The 5,997-nt window shown below is 34.3% G+C and overlaps 1 long non-coding RNA gene across 1 annotated transcript in view; it reads right to left on the bottom strand.

The window, feature by feature from the left end:
* Positions 1 to 2,231: 2,231 nt before the first annotated feature.
* Positions 2,232 to 5,997, bottom strand: part of LOC111089846 — a 6,773-nt gene continuing 3,007 nt past the window's right edge. The window contains exon 2 of the long non-coding RNA XR_002614014.1: positions 2,232 to 4,968. This is a non-coding gene — a long non-coding RNA (uncharacterized LOC111089846). The remainder of the gene's footprint in view (positions 4,969 to 5,997) is intronic.

Genomic DNA, 5,997 nt, shown 5'->3' with positions numbered 1-5,997 from the left:
GACAAACATTACACCTTTAAACCTTGCAATTGCATCTTAGACTAGACAAACATCAAACCTTTAAAATTTCTACTTGCACCTGAGACTAGACAAACATCACACCTTTAAACTTTCTACTTGCACCTAAGACTAGACAAACATCAAACCTTTAAACTATCTATTTGCACCTGAGACTAGACAAACATCACATTTTTAAACCTTGCAATTGCACCTGAGACTAGACAAACATCACACCTTTAAACTTTCTACTTGCACCTGAGACAAGACAAACATTACACCTTTAAACCTTGCAATTGCACCTGAGACTAGACAAACATCAAACCTTTAAAATTTCTACTTGCACCTAAGACTAGACAAACATCAAACCTTTAAACTATCTATTTGAACCTGAGACTAGACAAACACATTTTTAAACCTTGCACTTGAGATAAGGGTAAAACTGACTTTCAGGGATTCTACCGGTGTACATTGACTTAGCAATGAAAATAAGTCTTCTATAAATTACTTTGCAAAAGGCAACGGTCTTTCATCCAAAATCTTGACACATGATTATATTTTGTTTGGTTCGTGTTAAGCACAAAGGTTGTGTGAGCTGTCTGGGTGGTGCCAACAGCGGGTATGAAAACATGTTTTTTTTTGCGTTATAAGCCTTCAGACTTACCGCTGAGTCACTAGGTAGGAGGGCTTTTAAAAATAAAGAGAAGAACCGACATTACCAACATTTGTGTTGCCCTAAACCTCTAGTATAGTTGAAAACCAACTTTAGTTGTTGTTTTTTTTTGTAATCCGCGGAATGTTGCTTGTGGACAAAACGTTACTCTTCGCAATGATAGGAAGAGCCGACATCGAAGGATCAAAAAGCGACGTAATCTGTTTATTATCACGTGTCTTTTCAGCCACTGTGGAGCACAGAACAAGTTCTTATGACGTAAAATAAGAATGGATAAACGTTTTTCAGTTTTTTTTTATTTATGATATCAAAAGTTCAAAGATGAAATTTGTGACATGTGAATAAAAATCCTAAGTTTGTTTATATTTATTAATACTGGTTCTCGTTTTCATAATGGGTTGTTTATTGCTCAGATTCGTATCGTCTCAAAACAGAAAGGAAATTATTACTTCAAGTATGTAGGCCTAATCTTTCGAGCTGCTATAGAACCAACCGGAGAAAATTACTGTCACCAACATTACAAGTGAATAGTTTATAGTTATTTTTATGTTCTAAAACCAGAATTTTTATGTGTATGTGTATCTGACCAAATCTATTTTTCAAACACCCCAACAACAGGTGACAAGTGAATACATTATGGGGACTTCCAGCAGACTTCAACAATCAAAGTCTGAAGTTCTCTACATTTTTTTCAGAAAACAAGTTCCTACATTATGTGGATCTTCAGTACACTTCAAGTATTGAAGTCTTAAGTTCCAACATTATGGAGATCTTCAGTAGACTTCAGGTATTTAAGTCTTAAGTTCCAACATTATGGGGATCTTCGGTAGACTTCAAGTATTGAAGTCTTAAGTTCCTACATTATGAGGATCTTCAGTAGACTTCAAGTATTAAAGTCTTAAGTTCCAACATTATGGGGATCTACAGTAGACTTCAAGTAATAAAGTAATTTAAGCGTTACCGCCCTCATCTGCGCGCGCGCGCGCACACACACACATATATATTGGGTTCCCCCCCCAAAAGATGCACATAACTTTTATCCTTTAGATAATCCTGTAAAAAGAAGCCTAGAGGTGACAAATCAGGTGAATATGGAAACCATTCCGTATCTCATAACGGCTCTTTACACAAGAATATAGACTTTAGCAAAGACCACTGCCAGAAAATGATCCAAAAGTATTATCAAAGCTTAATATTAAAGCTAAAAATCTGTATAAATATCTATATATAAAACAAGAGATTACTGTGTTTTCTGAAAGATGTAGGGAACTTAAGACTTTAAAAAACAACAAAAACTGTAAACTCAAATCTTTAACAGTCTTGTTAAAGAAAATGATGCGATTTGGTGTTTCTACTGTTTATCCAAAGGAAAGTCTTATATTTCTTAAATATTGTACAAAAAATCCTTTAAAACAAAAGACGTTTATACCCAAAAAAGAGGATATCATGTAACAAAGTAAGTTTTAGTTCCGTCACATTCATATAGCATGTTACGTCTACGTGACATCATAAGCAACTTCAAATGTCAGTCCTACACGTAAAACATTTCAACCCAACACAGTTAACAAACACAACATTTATTGTACCACAAGCAACAGTTACATCACCAAGCATTAGCACTAAAAACAGCTTTCCTGTACAACTTATTAAAATTTTAAAATAATCAAAACCAGCTTATTACCAAGTGCTACCGATGCCCCCCCCCTTCTGAAGAAAGAAGAAGATATCTTACCTAAGAGTGGTGTGACTTACATGTCACAAGAAAACATGCCTCACCCAGGAGTGGTGTGACTTACATGTAACAAAATCAAACGTCTCCGCTTGGGGTGACGTGACTTACATGTAACAAGATCAAAGTTTTCATCTGGATTTTCCCAAGTAACGATGAAGAAACGCGTCACAGTGAAAGAGAGACCTCTAGTAATTGGACAGAATAAATATATATTGGCTTACAGTAGAGAAAAATATTCCACATAAAAAAAACCCTTTTCTTCCCTCCCGATAACTAACTGATGAAGATGTGATATATACGAAAACACCAACAGTGTATGATAAGTATACGATTGAAATACATAAACATTTTAATGAGGCACTCAACAGTCTATTGTCACATTGATCATCTTTAAAAACAAAATTTTTGCTAACATATTATTTCCAAAGTTCTATGTTAGTGTAACAAATATAGGTTATTGCGTTAGAATAACGGTATTATATGACACGGAAATTATGGTCAGTTTTATTTGAATACTCATTTTGTAATTATTTTGTTCATAATAAACGTTTTTTAACACACAAAATTGTTTCTCAAAAATATTCGATTAGATTTCCTAGTCTACACGAAATGTACGTAAAAATTCCACTTATTATTGAGGCTATATCAAAACTAGTTACTATATAAAAACAAACATTGTACACAGGGTGTTTACTGGAAACTCTCCATTCTTTTCCATTGGTGAAAACATTTAAGAAACAATATTGTTGAACATGCAAAGAGCAGCACGTTTAATCCGTATATGAATAACAATAACAAAACATTCAAGGAAAATAAAGCCTATAAAGTCAAAAAGGTGTATGTAACAATATGACTGGGTAAACCATTAGGCCGTATGTAACAATATGACTGGGTAAATCATTAGACATAAAGTTGTATGTATTAGACGTAAGGTTGTATGTAGCAATATGATTAGGTAAACCATTAGACGTATAGTTGTATGTAAGAATGTGATTGGGTAAACCATTAGACGTAAGGTTGTATGTAACAATATGATTGGGTAAACCATTAGACGTAAGATTGTATGTAACAATATGATTGGGTAAACCATTAGACGTATAGTTGTATGTAAGAATATGATTGGGTAAACCATTAGACGTAAGGCTATATGCAACAATATGATTGGGTAAACCATTAGACGTAAGGTTGTATGTAACAATATGATTGGGTAAACCATTAGACGTAAGGTTGTATGTAACAATATGATTGGGTAAACCATTAGACGTAAGATTGTATGTAACAATATGATTGGGTAAACAATTAGACATAAAGTTGTATGTATTAGACGTAAGGCTGTGTGTAACAATATGATTGGGTAAACCATTAGATGTCAGGTTGTATGTAAGAATATGATTTGGTAAACCATTAGACGTAAGATTATATGTAACAATATGATTAGGTAAACCATTAGACGTAAGGTTGTATGTAAGAATATGATTGGGTAAACCATTAGACGTAAGGTTGTATGTAACAATATGATTGCGTAAACCATTAGACGTAAGGTTGTATGTAACAATATGATTGCGTAAACCATTAGACGTAAGATTTTATGTAACAATATGATTGGGTAAACCATTAGACATAAAGTTGTATGTATTAGACGTAAGGCTGTATGTAACAATATGATTACATAAACCATTAGACGTAAGGTTGTATGTAACACTATGATTGGGTAAACCATAAAACGTAAGGTTGTATGTAACAATATGATTGGGTAAACCATTAGACGTAAGGTTGTATGTAACACTATGACTGGGTAAACCATTAAACGTAAGGTTGTATGTAACAATGTGATTGGGTAAAACATTAGACGTAAGGTTGTATGTAACAATATGATTGCGTAAATCATTAGACGTAAGGTTGTATGTAACAATATGATTGGGTAAACCATTAGACGTAAGGTTGTATGTAACAATATGATTGGGTAAACCATTAGACATAAAGTTGTATGTATTAGACGTAAGGCTGTGTGTAACAATATGATTGGGTAAACCATTAAATGTAGGGCTGGCTGTATGTTGCAATATGATTGAGTAAACCATTGAACTTAAGGTTGTATGTAACAATATGACTGGGTAAACCATTAAATGTAGGGCTGGCTGTATGTTGCAATATGATTGAGTAAACCATTGAACTTAAGGTTGTATGTAACAATATGACTGGGTAAACCATTAAATGTAGGGCTGGCTGTATGTTGCAATATGATTGGGTTAAAGTGTAAACTGGTAAACAAGTTGGTTTCGAAAGAACCAAGAAAAAAAACAAGAAAAGAAAGACGCTTCATGTTGTTGTCATTCGGCATCACAGTTTGTCTATGACGTGAAGAGCTTAGTCTTGCTGGAGATAGAAGCTCGACTGCCACAATGACAAGGTCTATTGTGACGTTGTCGCCTATTGATAAACACGAGAAACGTGCAGGACACGAGCAGAACAATCTGGATTATTCCAAGGACAGCAGCGGACCAGATTACCACAGTAGTGCTGAGACACACGGCCGTTCCGGAGTGTAGGAAGGGTGAGATGTTTTCTACAGAGAAGAAAAACAGTCAATCACACAGTGTCTACATAGTAGTTAAGTTAAAAGAACGGAACACAGAATACGTGAAACAGATATCCATCTTTGTCTATTAGGTATACAAAGATTATAATAGACACTGTATTGTACTTAATCTAGCTCACACCATTACAGTTGTAGTTCATGATATACATATATTATACCCAGCCATTTGAACACCGGTGTTTAACGAAAGGCCTCATCGCACTGGATATAGTAGAAATAGTGTGGTTGACATATTATTACACATTCTTGTTTGCTTTCACTAATAAGTTCATATATGTAGTATACTCTTCATCATATGTGATGTGTTTCTAAGACAGTATAAATAACATTTGTGTAAAAAGGGTCAGTACTCCAGATAATGTGTATGCGATGAGTGACCCTTTTTACACAAATGTTATTTATACTGTCTTAGAAACACATTATCTGGAGTAGTGTATGCGATGATATATGTAATGTTATAGACATTGATGCGTTACCTGGAAAGCTGATGGTATTTCACACACACTTCCAAGTGTACTCTATTTGTAATATGCAATAGACGTTGATTCATGAGATAGGAGTCGGATGGATATCACATTTTTCGTATCTTTCCCATTCCACCGCTAGGCTGCGCTACAGTCAAACAATTTGAAATGGATTGTGATCGAACCTTGCAGAATGTTAAGTTGGACAAAATAAACTGCTTAAACACAGCTTATTTAACTACGGTTAAACGCTTTAATTGGGGAAAAACTATAAATTATAATTGTTTTGAGTAACAGAAAGTAGCCGTGACTCAGAGAGAGGGGGAGGGGGTCACTGACTTTTATAGACTTCCTTTCCTGGTACCGAGAGTATGGTGATTGTTCGACTGAAAATTACAGTGTTTGTATAAATAAAGGTAGAATGTCTTTCTTTCTGAACATTTATTACTCAAGACGCTGTTTTTTGTAAAAGTAAAAACCGACAACATTTTAAACACAACTTTGGAAGATATGTAATTCTATGAAATACCAT

Source organism: Limulus polyphemus, unplaced genomic scaffold (genome assembly GCF_000517525.1).
Source record: "Limulus polyphemus unplaced genomic scaffold, Limulus_polyphemus-2.1.2 Scaffold7604, whole genome shotgun sequence".
In the NCBI taxonomy this organism is placed as follows: domain Eukaryota; kingdom Metazoa; phylum Arthropoda; class Merostomata; order Xiphosura; family Limulidae; genus Limulus; species Limulus polyphemus.
Note: the sequence above shows the minus strand (reverse complement) of the source record. Positions and strands in the feature narration are given on the sequence as shown.